The 15,028-nt window shown below is 38.8% G+C and overlaps 1 protein-coding gene across 1 annotated transcript in view; it reads left to right on the forward strand.

The window, feature by feature from the left end:
• The window catches only part of LOC111631710 (serine/threonine-protein phosphatase 2B catalytic subunit 3-like), a 91,508-nt gene that overhangs the window by 51,346 nt on the left and 25,134 nt on the right, over positions 1 to 15,028 (forward strand). The gene's annotated exons all lie outside the window — the stretch shown is intronic.

Here is a 15,028-nt window from a genome sequence, read left to right on the forward strand (position 1 = left end):
TTCTTGTATATCCAAAAATATTATAAAGAACGCTAAATAAAAAAAAAAGGTTATTCCAGGTTACAACTTGTATGTTTCGCGTACCAAAGGTAAAAAATAAGGTGGTGCCGGGAAAACAAATACATAAGGTCCGGGCACTTTTGTGATTATATTCTTTGAGAATGTCTCACTAGTTATATATTTATCTTCGTCGAGACCTCTTTTTTCCATTTTTTTTTTTTCTGATTCTTCTTGCCTTTTATTCTTTATAGCTGGTTACCTGTTAATAGCGTTTGTTGAGTACTGTAAACGGTTCGATCATATGTTTTTATAGTCCTTCCAAGAAGCATTTACCAATAAGTCTATCTATCGTCGACGGAGGACCTGACGATTCAGTCGCCGTCTTCGAGTGGCTGATCGGGTAATTCGTCTAGGAGGAGAGGCTGCTCTCTCCTGGTGGTACTGTTCTGTTTGAGCGGTGGACGACTCATGCTGGTTACTTCTGTCATTTGGCAACAAATATGGGTCCAAAGTGGCGAATTCCAATGGGATGCTATGGGGATCTGGTATATGTCGGTGTCCTGGTTCTCTATCGGAAAAGGGGACGATTCCTTGTTGTATTAGTTGCATTAGCTGCACAATTGTAGATACTTGGAGTGTACATTCGATGTTCAAAGTTATAGTATGAGGACGCTCTTGCATTTCCTCTTCTGCTAAGAGGCGTCTCCTTCGTCCGGCGGCATACAAAAGACATGCCTCCTGTAGATTAGTAGGCATCGCTTGGTTGTTATTATTTGACATTATCTGAAAAAGTTGTAACACATATAACAGTTTATTACAAAAATATTTCTATATTTAATTAAGGTGTTTCCAGGTTATAGCAGGAGTTAATAGCGGAACCGTCTTCTTCTTTTCGGCAGGGGGGGTGAAGACGCATCTGACGATTCATCCGATTCAGAATCAGACGATGTATCTGTTGTGGTGGAGGTCGGAGGTGTAGTGGAAGGGGAACGTATCTCCTCCACTAGTTTATTCTCCGTCTCCGCGGACGGTGAGGAGCATAAGACTTCCGGAGCAAAAGCGGAGTATTCTTCTGTGTTGTCTCCTTCCACATGTCCGGAGGCCATGTATTGTCCGATTTGTTGAACCCACCGTTGTTGGGCCTCTATTCTATAGTTGTCCGGCGAGGCTACTCCGAAATTCATGGGTAGAACGGCCATGGTCAATGGCAGCTTCCACTTATTTCTTTGGGAACTGTCGATGGCTTCCACCATCCTAAGGAAAGCCGCCCTTGCCGCCTCCCGGTCTACTTCTCTGTACGAGAGGGTTCTGAAATTCGATGTTCCCTCGCCCGGATCCATTACCTTGTTAATTCGAAGATAAGTCATACTTGATTATATATGGTTAGTACCTATTAACTACTAATTTGACACCAGATCTTAGCTTATATTTACTATAATTTTATATACTATTCTATAACGATTTTATATATACAAACCGACTTAAAGGGGTGAGAACAATCGCTCTCTCGGTCACGGTCGTTTTCTTTCGAAATTTAAGTGAATTAGAATCGATAAGCCTGGCTACTCCATTGTCTACGAGGGTTAGAGTCAGGCTGAGGTTCAACTGTGGACGTAATTTCGGTATCGGCAACCTCTTCTTGAACAGTAACCTTTTTAACCTCTTGGAGGGGAATATCTTCCATTTTTACTGTATGTTTTCCACGCGATGATCTAACACGTCTTTTCCGAAGGAAATGACGAAAAATGAACATACCGCTGATACTAATAATAGCTGTACCTACACAACTAATAATTATTATTACAATTGGATTAGAAGGATTGAAGGTAGGTAAAGTATTTGCTGTTGTATGCAGTAAGCGATTCAAGTCATAAGTCGCTTCTTCGCTAGCTCTGTCGGCCAATTTAATATCTAAGTCCGATTGAATCTTCAATTCTTCTTGAGTATGGGGGTTTTGTAATCGCATTTGGAGAATTCTCAGCTCTGTTTCGTTCAGGATGTGTTCGATAGGTGGTATTACCAATCGTTGAGCTATCTCAGTTTGAATCTTAGATCGCATATGAAAATGGGATGTGAGGATAATACCTGGCAGATATCCTACACATGCATTTGGCAACTTTATAATCCCCGTATTATTTAATTTTTGAGTTGTAGAGAGGGATGAGGATGATCTCCGCTGTCGGGAAGAACATTTGATAGTTAATAGGAGTGGTGTAGGGGTAGAATATACCCACATTCCCTGTTCGTCCACTCTTTTAAAAATCGGAGCATAACTCAAGACAATCTGTCTGGAGCAAAGTTCTTTGACCTTCGGCTCATTGCCGGTGTATAATGAGTATTCACAACTATATTGTGGAGCCCTTCTTATTGGTACGTCTACTGAACATATAGAAAACTGGGCTGTTTTACAAATGGTCAGCTCGTGTTGTTGTAATAACATGAATGATTGTCTATCCATAGACAAAGCTATGATAGGATATCCGGTTTGGAAATAGGCGTATGCTTTCAATGAAGGTATATATGTAGGAAATTTTACAATCTCGTACATGTCGAAGTATCCACTCGGTGTTCTCAAAGGTATTTTTGCAAAAATTCTCAACTTTCCGGGTAGAGCTACAGCAATGGTGGTAATCCATTGGTAGTATTTGAAAAGTGTATCTGCGTTGATCGGTTCGATCATTGCATATCCTTCCGGAAGTTGTAATTGTATTTCTCGGAGCGTGTGTAACATCACCGCCCGGGTTATAAAATAAGAACTTAATCTCCCTTGTTCTAATATATCTATGGCTTCTCGAATTTCTGCTAGTTGCAGATGGAATTCTTGAATAGAGAATTCTATCGTTCTGATTACTACTTCGAATGCTAAATTATACCTGTATATCCGCATTAATTCATCAAAAGATTCCTGTCTTCGCACTAGTACGTTTATCTGTTGCCTATTTGCCTTACTAATCTTAAAAGTATCGTTCAGCAATGTTGCTTGTGATCGAAGCAGATGAACAACGCCTTCCTTAACTCGTTTTAATTGGGTGATTTCGGCGTTTAAATTTTCTATATCCTCTGTGGTAGCAGTACCAAAGAGAAACTTCAGAGCCTTACCTCCAAAATCTATTAGTCCTCTCTTCTTTTTATTTGTTGCATTAATAGTTACTAGAGCTTTTAGTTCACTATATTCCTCCTTGTAGCTGTAAAAGGATGATTTTAACATGTCGAACCCGTTGGTAGGTAAAATCCATCTTGATTTATCCTTTTCTCTTATGTTAATTTGCTGCTCCCGTTGTAGAATCATACTTTCTAAATATGAAAGAGAATGGTTCAAGAAACGTATCTGACGCTCGAAGTGTTCGAAGTTGACATCATTGACCAAAGTCCAATGACTGGACGTCATTAAAAAGTTGCCTTGGTGAATGAAAACAGTTCCTTTTTTAAATTCGAACCTTTCGTCGGGAGGTTTCAGCAGATTAAGGCCGAATAGATGAAATAAAAAGATGATCTTTGTACATATTGATCTCGGCATTACCGTGTTTAAAAATTTTTATTTTTATTTTTATTTATTTATTTATTTTCTTCCAACGACGAAGTGGTCTGAAAAATTAGCTTAAATTAGAATTATGTACAAGTGGAAAGAAGTTTAATACATTAAAAGTTTAAGGGGAAGACGGACGGCTTGTGGTGGGAGTAATACGTCTCGGATTACGATTCCGATTTGGTCGGGGCATTACCCACGGTTGGTCCGGGATACGACCTTGACTCCTAAGTGCGTATGGAGGCGCTACTTCCGGTGCATTGCCCTCCTCAGCGTTTTCGTCGGCCGTATCTGGGTCAAACTCCCTTTCGTCCTCTCTTTCCTGTTCCGTCTGTTCTTCCGGTTGTGGAGTTGGGATGGAGTTTAAAATAAATTCGTCCCAAGGGTCAACCGGGGTTGTTTCCTCATCTGTTGTTGCGGCTATTCCGTCTTTTATTAAATTGTCCATTGAGTCGACGGTTATTTCGTCGCTAATTTTAAACTCCTCTCTGGCGATAGAGGGTTTTAATCGGTCAGCATGCACTCGTAACTTTCTTTTGGTCTTCAGATCTTCAATCTGGAAATTGACAGGACTGAATACTTCTATTATTCGGTATGGACCTGTCCATCTCGGTGCTAACTTTCTTTTTATACCTTGTGGTACTACAACTTCTTTTAATAAAACTCTATCCCCTAATCTATAGTGTGGTGGCTTATTTTGTTTTCGCTGTCTTTCTTGCCTTTCTTTCGCCGCTTGTTCGGCACAATCTTGGGCCGTTTGGTGAGCGTTCATCATTCTCTGTCGCAATTCTGATGCGTAGTTATCCTCTACATCATAAGAGATCGTGGCGGGACTGGAAACCATTTGAAAGGGATAAGAAGGGTCTCTTCCGTACAAGAGATAGAACGGACTTTCGTTAGTAGATGCGTGTGTCGCAGTATTATATGCAAACAGGGCATAAGGGATCCACTCGTCCCAGTCTCTTTGATCTTTAGCTACATAATGAGATAAGATATCGATAAGAGTTTTATTGAATCTTTCGACGACTCCGTTACATGCTGGGTGATAAGCGGTTGTAAGTAATCTTTTAATTTGAAGCAAGTCACATACTTCTTTAAACATTTTGGAGACTAAATTTGGTCCTCTATCAGTCAATAGCTGTGTTGGGGTTGAATGTCTTAGTATAATATTTGTAACAAAGGCTTTTGCAATTGTTTTACTGCTAATTTCTGGCAATGGAATTGCTTCTGCATATCGACTAAAGTGGTCGACAAAAACTAAAATATATTTATTTCCATTTGTTGTAGTGGGTAAAGGTCCTACGATATCCATCGCTGTTCGTTCAAATAAATAAGTCAAGGGTGAAAACAACTGCAACTCTGCTTGCGTTTTTCGACCTTGTCTTCGGTGTTTCGCACAACTCTGACAACTTTGACAATAACTTTTTATCTCCTTTTTCATTTCTGGCCAATAAAACAGTTTTTCTATTTTGCCTTGCATCTTCATCTCTCCTAAGTGTCCGGCAATTGGATTGTCATGAAAGGTATACATAATGTATTCCTTCAGACTAGCAGGTATAACTATTTGTTCCCACAAATTTGTTCGTTGTCTATTTACTCCTTTATGACACAAAACGTCTTCTTCGTTTAAATAAAATTCGTCCAGTTCTAAATTGTTATATTTTCCTGAGGTGTTTCCATCTTTTATCGCTTGGATAACAGATTTCCATCGCACATCTCGTTGTTGTAGTTTACCTATCTGCACCGTCGTAAAAATTGGTTCTACTTCGTTTATTTGTCTAATTGGAATGCGACTTAATGCGTCTGCGTTGAGATGCGCGTTTCCAGCTTTATGAATAACCTCGAAGTCGAACTCTTGGAGGAAGATAATCCATCTAGCCAATCTAGAGTTTGTAGTTGAGTCCTTACTATTAATTAACCATCTGAGTGGTCGATGATCTGTAATTATAGTAAATTTTCGGCCATACAAATAAGGCTTAAAGTATCGTACAGCCCATACTGTAGCTAGACATTCTTTTTCTGTCGTGCTATAATTTAATTCGGGTTTTCTTAATAAACGACTTGCGTAAGCGATCGGTTTTTCCCTTCCGTTTTCCTCTTGTGATAACACTGCCCCTAGAGCTGAATTCGATGCATCAGTTGCCAATATAAACGGTTTCGAAAAGTCTGGTGATTTTAATAGAGGAGCAGAAGTGATAATTCTCTTTAATTCGTCGAAACTTTCTTGTTGCTTCTGACCCCATTCGAAGGTTGAATCCTTTTTTAACAGATCTGTGAGAGGCTTGGCAATTTTTGCATATGAGTCTACGTGTCTCCTATAGTAACCTGTCAGTCCTAAGAAAGCTCTGATCTCTCGCTCATTTATAGGTTTGGGAAAATCTAGAACGCATTGGATTTTGTCTGGATCTGGTTTTATGCCTTCCGCGGAGATTTCGTGGCCTAAAAATTTTATTTGGTGTTGTAAAAAGTGACATTTTTTTGGTTTTAACTTAATACCTGCATTAGCTAGTCGCTTAAATACTTGTTCTAAGCGTTGGAGGTGACTGGAAAAGTCTGGACTGAACGTTAGAATATCATCCATGTAAACTAGGCATGTTTTACCTTTAAGTCCATGTAAAACGAAGTCCATCGTTCTCGCAAAAACCGCAGCTGAGGTACAAAGACCCATAGGCATTCTATTCCACTGATAATGTCCATCAGGGGTAGAAAAGGCAGTCTTCTCTTTATCACCTACGCTTAATTGCCAGTAACCCAAAAGTGTATCCATGGTGGAGAAATATTTCGCTTCTCCCATTAAACTAAGAGACTCCTGCACTAAAGGAAGTGGATATGGATCGACCTTAGTTATCTTATTTAACTTCCTATAGTCCACAACGAGTCTTTGGCCCCCACATTTCTTCTTTACTAACAAAGCAGCCGAACTCCAAGGGGAAGTCGAGTGCTCTATGATGTTGTGTTCTAACAATCCATCAATTATTTCATTCAGCTGCTGCCTCTGCGCATAAGGGATTCTATATGGTGGGGAGTATATGGGCGCTGCATCACCAGTGTTAATCTCATGTTACAATATATCGCAATACCCTAAATCGTAATCATTAAGCGCAAAAACATGTCTATACTTATATAATAATGTCTCTAGTGCTTTCTTTTCGTTTGTATTAATTCCTGTCCAATCGAAAAGTTGACTAAACTCCTTTTTGGATAATTCAGCTGTCGCTCCTTTCTTAATATTTTTAGGAGCTGTGTCTTCTTCGACAGCTTCTAGAAATGCACCTACTTTTGTGCCCTTATTTAATTTAACTGTTTTATGAATAGTATTACAGAGTCTGACGGGAACTTGTCCCTTTTTATTGGGAGAAACTAAAAGATCAACTCCCGAAACTCCTTCCTGTTCTAACGGAACAGTTTCTATTACTCCTATCCTAATATTTCTATTAGCTCCCGCAATTTTGGCAGTAACTATACTTTCAGCCCTGGGAGGTAATCTACATGTTTCTATTAAAATAACTTCGCTTTCTTCTGTCGCCTTATCTGACCGTAACTTTGGACGCTTTTTGTTTTGGGTCCCGTTACAGAGAGGGGGAACTGCCTCTGTGGGTTGACCTACTGATCTGTTTCTCTTTCGGTTGTTTTGTTTTGTCGCGCGTATCTTTCCTTCCGGGGAAATTAATTCATTCTCGCTGTTGCTTGTAAACCTATCTTTATCAAGGAAAGGTACTATAGTTCGAGGGGGAATAGTCATCATCCCATTTCGAAAGTCTAGGAGACATCCCTTTTCTAAGATCACGTCCCTACCGATTATACCGTCACATGGATATGTGACGTCTGCATCCACGAGACAACATGCAAATGGAAATCGCAAGTCCCCGATCTGGAAAATGGGATTCATAATACCGTACGTTTTTATACGATGTCCGGTTGCGCTTCGTAGATCCGTATATTTATTATAATTGATATCGACTTCTTCTCTTATTTTCTCCGCAAATGTTTTAGATAGAAGTGACACCTTTGCTCCTGTGTCTACTTGTATGGTGGCGGGAATCCCCTCTATATAACACGAAAACGTCGCTTCACTATGCATCGGCATATTTTTGTTTACTCCTATAGGTGAATATGGCAGTTTTCGGCACCGTTGAACTTTGTTTGTTTGGCGATAAAGTTCGGGATACGGTCTGAGTCTCTCTTTCTTTGTATAATAAGGGAGAGTATAGTTTTTTCGGTGTTTATATCGAATTCGTCGACCCTCTACGCTCCTAACATTACCTCTCCATCGGTTTCGGTTTTCTTCTGGTTCTGGACGACTAAAACGAACTCTATTTTGATCCATTTCTCTTCTTCGCCTGTTTGGGCAGTTATTTCTTGGTTGGGACGGCCGTTCGTTCCTGTCAGTCCTCTGTCGTGGAGGAAAATTCTGACTTTGATTAAGCGGAGCAGATGGCCTATTTGCTTGACGACCAGGTGATGTCGGACGCCGTTCGCTTCGCCGGAAATTCGCGTTCGGTTCAAAATCTCGTCTATCGCGCTCATAGCTACGTTTATTTCCGTTATTTAAAGCCAAATTTTTCGTCATTCCGTCCATTCGTACTTTGAGTTCATCGATTGCGGTAGTTAATTTTTCCCAGTTATCCCGAGAGTCCGTTGGTGGATCGGAAGCCTCCTTGACCGTACGCATCACTCCGCGTGGGTGGGCTGTGACCTTTTCTATCATCTCCTCACTGATTGCTGCTTGTAACGCTTCATTGAACGAGGTTGGTTCACGCGACATGGTTCTCTGCCTTATTTTTACTTCTAGTCCATATAAAAATTGAGCTTTCAACCTCTCATCAAGTTCTCGGTCTTGAACTCTCCGAATTATGGCTGTTTCAGTTGCATTGGCACCTACCTGTTCTATTTCAATTTCCGTGGCTAGTGATTGCAATCGCATCGCGTACGTCTGTACATCTTCGTCCCTTTTCTGTACACATGCATAAAATTTATTAAGTCTAAGTGTATAAGGGATCTGTCCAAACCTCTTAATCATTATCTTTTTGAACGTATCATAATCTCCTACATNATGTTTAAGTCGTCCTTAGTTTTGAGATCTATGAATGGTCTTGGTTTCCAAGTTTCTTGAATAATGACCTCATAAAGCTCCCAGTTTGTTCTCTTCTTCTCAGTCACATTAGCAGACTGAATAGTATGTACAATTTCTGCTCTGATGTAATGGTGGGCATCCCCGTGACCTGGTCAATGGTGTAACAAGTGTCAATGTCGCCTAAGAGAGAGCTGCTGGCAAAGCAAACATCAACCCAGCTTTCCCTGGTTGTCAAAAAGTATGTAGGGAGGCCACTGGTGTTCAATAAGTACAGATGCTGTTCTTCCAAAAACTCCCACACTGCCCAGTCCCTGGGGTCCTCGATGGGAGCAAACCAGATTTGTCTAACCATCTCAGCAAGGTTATCCAAGGGAGACTCAATAACCTTGGAGGGGGAAAATAGACAGAAATAATGTAACATTGTAAGTCTCCAACCTCAATTTGGATGATACATTGGTGCCGGTTACTATAACTTGGTATGATCTGGGTGTTGATGTTACAATTTGCTATGACCACAGCAGTTAAGGTTTAACCTTTATTTGAGGTATCTGATTCTATAATTCCCCAGTAGTGCTGGTTTGTCTTGAAGGGTATATGGCTCTTGTATTATAATGATATCAATTTTCTTCTGCTGGATTTTGGTTAGTAAATATGACGTAGTGGCCTTGCACTTTTGCAAGTTGACTATAGTAAGGTTATGGCCATTATATGTTTGTTGGTTGAACTGATGATGACTGCAGGATGGTTATGTGGTAGGGTCAGTATTAGGTCTGCTATTTGCTTTAGTCCCCTTAATTTTTTTGCATGATTACAGCTGTTTTTATTTTCTGTAAAACCGGGCACCTTGCCTGAAAGGCGTTGTGACTTTGATCATATCTCTTACCACCTTGCAGGTTTTTATTAGCCTCTTAGCAATTCACGCATGATGGCCCCTTGTCTTTATAGTTGCACTCGGCATAGCAGTATTCTCCCATGCAGTGGCTACACCGCTGTAGATTCTGTCACTCCTGTATGAAATGGTTTTACCCACTGCACTTAAAACATTTTGCTATGTGAACAAAATCATCCATCTTGACGCTGCCCGAAGTCAGAGCTACATGTTTGTTCGAAACCAGAATTTTCCTGATAAAGGGAGTCACTCCCAATATCACATGCCTACAACCATCTTTAACGTTGCCCTTTCTCAGGGATGTGATGAGTTTACACTTTTGTTGAAAATCATCTAAACTTGTCTCTGGCCAAATCTGGTTTTGCTTGTAAAGTATTTCTGTAATAGTTTCTTCCTCTATGCAATTCAGTACGTTGATCAGTATGACCTACAGATGCCTTCCCTCTGCAACCTTTGTTCTGACTTTGGTTGCCAGTTCTGGGATTTTCTCAATGGCACATTTAATTTGTCCCTGTCCTTGCACAAGGCAACCTTGATACATATCCCATCACTGCTCACTCCCCAATGGAATGGACTCTTATGCCTAGTTTGTTTGGCTCTATTCTTTCTTTCAGTAACTGAGTGACCACCTTCATGTCCATGGATATTCCCTCTGTCATCTGTTGTGTGTACAGTAGTAAAGCCACCTGTTTTCCTGTCCCTTCCTTGTTTATTTTCTCCATGATTGTTTTAGTAATATTTCTTGTGGTGACACTGGGATTTCTTGGAACCTTTACAATGTTACGCTCAGCATAGCTTTGTATTGCTTGTGTGACCAATGTAGGTCTAGAGTCGATCTTTTGGTTTATAAATTCCCTCAGGATGCCATAGAGTTGGTGCATACATCCATGATGTTTTGAAATTGCATCCTGGATTTTGCTTCTATCTTTAGTGTTTGGAGCATTCCTTGCAGAAACTGGACAGATTTCCATAATTCTTTCTAATAGAGCAGAGGCTTCCTTCAGAACCTGATCTTCAAGGTTCCAATTGCACTTTTGCTGTTGAACCACTATCCCCAATGTTATTGTCACCTTTAGGATCCATTCAACCAGACAGTAACCCTGAAATACACAAAAACATAAGCAAACTTACCCCAAAATACAAGAAAACTTATACTAAGCGTGAGCCAAAGCCAAGGACCAGGGTGGCCAGGACACCCCATTAACCTAACTGATGACCCCTAATATTGCAAAAGCCAGTTAGCCAAAGTAAACCCAAATGGTCACTAAATATATGCATTAAAATGCACAGAAATCATGATAAAATATAGAAGAAGCATTAAAAAAGCCAATAACAATGGGAAAAATAAAAGTTTGTTATAACAATGAAAACCAGAAAGTTAGTTGCAACAATGGAAAAAAAATCTATAACCATTGAAAAACCGAGACCAAGTACAACAGAAAAACTATAAACAACCATTGGGACCATTACGATGTTTGTTAGGACCGTTAATGATCGTTGGAAAAACGTTAACAATGGAAAAATTTGAAAATCCCATGTTAAGAGATAGGATGAATTTTGAACCTCTGTAACTCAGCTAGTAATTAACCTACTGCTACCCCACTTATAAAACTAGTATATTATCCCACCCTACTTAAAACCCCCAGTGCTGCCCCCTGAGAATTTAACCCCTGCTTACTAGACTTGGCCAAAAATTAAAACCTTAATTACACCCCTAATTAATTTATATAAACACAAATTGCCTCCAAATTACTTGGGGTGACTTGCCAGATGCAATGGTATCCTGCACGAAAACGTATACCAAAAACCAAAAACTTCACCAAAAATGTCAAAAAAATTGGAGAGCACAAACAATTACATCTTGACTATCCAAAATGATCCTCTCTTTCGTTGCAAGGAGACAGCAGTGTGGTAAAGAGGACCTCCCAAATGTACACCAGGCCTTGAGCATCGCTACCCAATTCCAAAGTGGGTGTGATATTGCTGTATGGGTAGTATTGTATCATAATTCCCCACTACAACAGAACAATGGTGCTCAGATATGCAGTTGGCCAGCATTCTAGTGGTCATGCCTATATAATGGGTGTATAGCTCTGACCTGGATTAGTTGATACAAACAGTTAAAACATCAACATTAGCTCCGTATTTACCCCCTACCTTCTCTGCAAATTAAGATTCATGTGTGTCGATGTTACACGATTTTTAATTTAATGTTTTAAGTTTTCTTATGCTTAAAGTTGTCGTGTTACGTTCCAAATGACTAATGTGTTTACTGCGTTCTCTGTATATTAAGGTGCATGCACATCAAGGTTACACATTTTTCAAGTTAATGTTTTAAACTTTCTTATTCTTAAAGTTATGTTATGTTATGTTCCAAATGGCTAATGTCGTTATCATTTCAACTTCAAAATTCCATTTGAAATCTGTTCTATTCTATTGTGACCATCAGCCATAATATTGTATATATATATATTTTTTGAATTAATCCTATCCCTCCTTCCTGTTTCTTTGTCTCTTCTAAGACCTTCTGATCTACCCCTTTTGCCCCTGGGGTAGGATTACTTCTTCTAAGAAAATAAGAACAAGAGAGGGAGTGGGGCCATGGGAAAAGACCGGTCAGAAATAAGGCATTCTGGAGAGAGACTCCGAAGAGAGCAGATCGAGAAAGGAGTGCTCGTGACCTGAACCGGCAAGCAAGAAAAAAAGACGATAATAAAAGAAAAGGACCGTGAGGACAACGAAGAGTCCAAGGAACGAGCAGAATTCTTCGACATCGAAAAGAGCAGAACAGACCTTGGGGAAAAAGATAGCAAAGAGGCGCCATACTTCGAACAGTGTATATACATACCAAAAGAAATCCCGGGTATTTCTATTCTCCCTACCTTTTGTTTCCATATTTATCTGTCCTACGTTGTTATTTCTTCCATTAGTTATAAGATAGATATAAGTTAGTTATATAAGTATTTTTTTGTTGTCACGTGTACGAAGCCTGCTGACAGTGGAGGACAAGCCTGTTCCTTTTTTTTCTGTATAAAAGAGGCATAAAGTTGTTAAGTTGGGATTCCTAAAGTAAAGTTTCTGTGTGATAATTGAATTTTGTACCTTTCTTTTGTTTGTAACTTTTCGTTCGCAGAATTGTATACCTGTCCCGTAACGAACCACCACACTATTACTGCCTAGGATGATGAGCATTACTACATAGAAAGTGCTTGCAGGAAAATAAAACATTCCTTAAAGTTTCTTTTGTGAATTTTTCTCAAGTTAGAATAATTGTTGGCATGACATCCACCATATGTAATTAGATTACCTTACATGAAGATAGAATTTAATTTTCATTTAATGTTCAGGGATATACTTGCAAGGGATGGCTTCTTTCACAATAATGTTCTTCTGCCACTTCCCACTCAAATTTAAAAGTAAACTGTGTAATAAAAAGAATGTGACAAGCAGTTAATCACTGTATGAAACAGACTGAAATACTAGGCTAAATGAACAGCTACAAGGTAAAACAGAATTGAACAAGAACAAGTATTTAGTTTTGTCTTTTTTTTTAATTTAGCATTGTTATGTATAGATTACCACTGGCATATAACATGCAAAAAGCTGCTATACAGCTTTGCACAATAATGTGTTACTAGTGATTGTGGATTATCATGTTTCGACCTACCCAGCTATGCTAAGTCTATGCAAGCCATCAGCAATGTGGATGATCCACAATCAGAAATTTTTGGCTACATTCCTAAATATTAAATTAATAATTCAAATACCATATTTATTGTTATAAACAGTGTATCTGCAAGATGAAAGTTATAGACAATGTCCTCTGATGGTAAGTGCACAGTCTGAAGATAACGCTTGTCTTAAATATGATATTTATAAAGTATAATATCAGAGACCTATATAAAAGAAAAATAATATTTTTATTTTATAGAGATCTCTGAAAGTAAATAAATAAAAGTTCCAAATAAAAAAACCAGATTTTGCTTTATGATAAAGAAAAAATAAGTGGTACAGTAGAGTCCAAAAACTAGGCCTAATGTGGACCGAAGGGTGGCCGAGTTTGTGAAAATGCCGGGTTATCGGGAATGGGGTTAAAAAAGAATAAGTACAAGTGTTTCCTCAGAAAATACTGTGCTGTACTTGTATGTATTGTTTGCTTGAGAATACAACAGAGAATAAACTGCCCAAATACCCTTAAACAAAGGAAACGTATGTACTTTATGAAGGCGTAGAGCCTTTACTACATGAAAATGAAAATTAATGAATACACAGTGTACAATAATTTACCTGATAAGACAGACCTCAGAAAAATACTTTATGAGGCATAAAGCTGTCTATAATGAAAATTAACTAGGGGTTTTTTTGCCCTGCCAGGATGTGGCCAAGTTATCCAGATTGCCGGGTTATCGAGTGCCGAGTTTTCGAGACTCTAGTGTATAAGTAGTATGGAAATGCATGTTGAAAGTGATTAAAAATATGTATAATTGATTTTTAATTTAATATTTTCTGAACTGTAAATGACTTTATTACATATTTTTAAAAAATCAACTTTTTATAATAGAAGAATGGTGTACTTAATTGAAATTTTTAAAATGTTAAAACTGCAGCAAAATAAATCAGTTTTTCATATAAGAACTTTGTCTACCTGAAAGNCCGGGTGATAAGCGGTTGTAAGTAATCTTTTGATTTGAAGCAAGTCACACACTTCTTTGAACATTTTGGAGACTAAATTTGGTCCTCTATCAGTCAATAGCTGTGTTGGGGTCGAATGTCGTAGTATAATATTTGTAACAAAGGCTTTTGCAATTGTTTTACTGCTAATTTCTGGCAATGGAATTGCTTCTGCATATCGACTAAAGTGGTCGACAAAAACTAAAATATATTTATTTCCATTTGTTGTAGTGGGTAAAGGTCCTACGATATCCATCGCTGTTCGTTCAAATAAATAAGTCAAGGGTGAAAACAACTGCAACTCTGCTTGCGTTTTTCGACCTTGTCTTCGGTGTTTCGCACAACTCTGACAACTTTGACAATAACTCTTTATCTCCTTTCTCATTTCTGGCCAATAAAACAGTTTTTCTATTTTGCCTTGCATCTTCATCTCTCCTAAGTGTCCGGCAATTGGATTGTCATGAAAGGTATACATAATGTATTCCTTCAGACTAGCAGGTATAACTATTTGTTCCCACAAATTTGTTCGTTGTCTATTTACTCCTTTATGACACAAAACGTCTTCTTCGTTTAAATAAAATTCGTCCAGTTCTAAATTGTTATATTTTCCTGAGGTGTTTCCATCCTTTATCGCTTGGATAACAGATTTCCATCGCACATCTCGTTGTTGTAGTTTACCTATCTGCACCGTCGTAAAAATTGGTTCTACTTTGTTTATTTGTCTAATAGGAATGCGACTTAATGCGTCTGCGTTGAGATGCGCGTTTCCAGCTTTATGAATAACCTCGAAGTCGAACTCTTGGAGGAAGATAATCCATCTAGCCAATCTAGAGTTTGTAGTTGAGTCCTTACTATTAATTAACCATCT

The sequence above is a fragment of the Centruroides sculpturatus genome, unplaced genomic scaffold (assembly GCF_000671375.1).
Source record: "Centruroides sculpturatus isolate CEXI.00-Female unplaced genomic scaffold, Cexi_2.0 scaffold560, whole genome shotgun sequence".
Lineage (NCBI taxonomy): Eukaryota > Metazoa > Arthropoda > Arachnida > Scorpiones > Buthidae > Centruroides > Centruroides sculpturatus.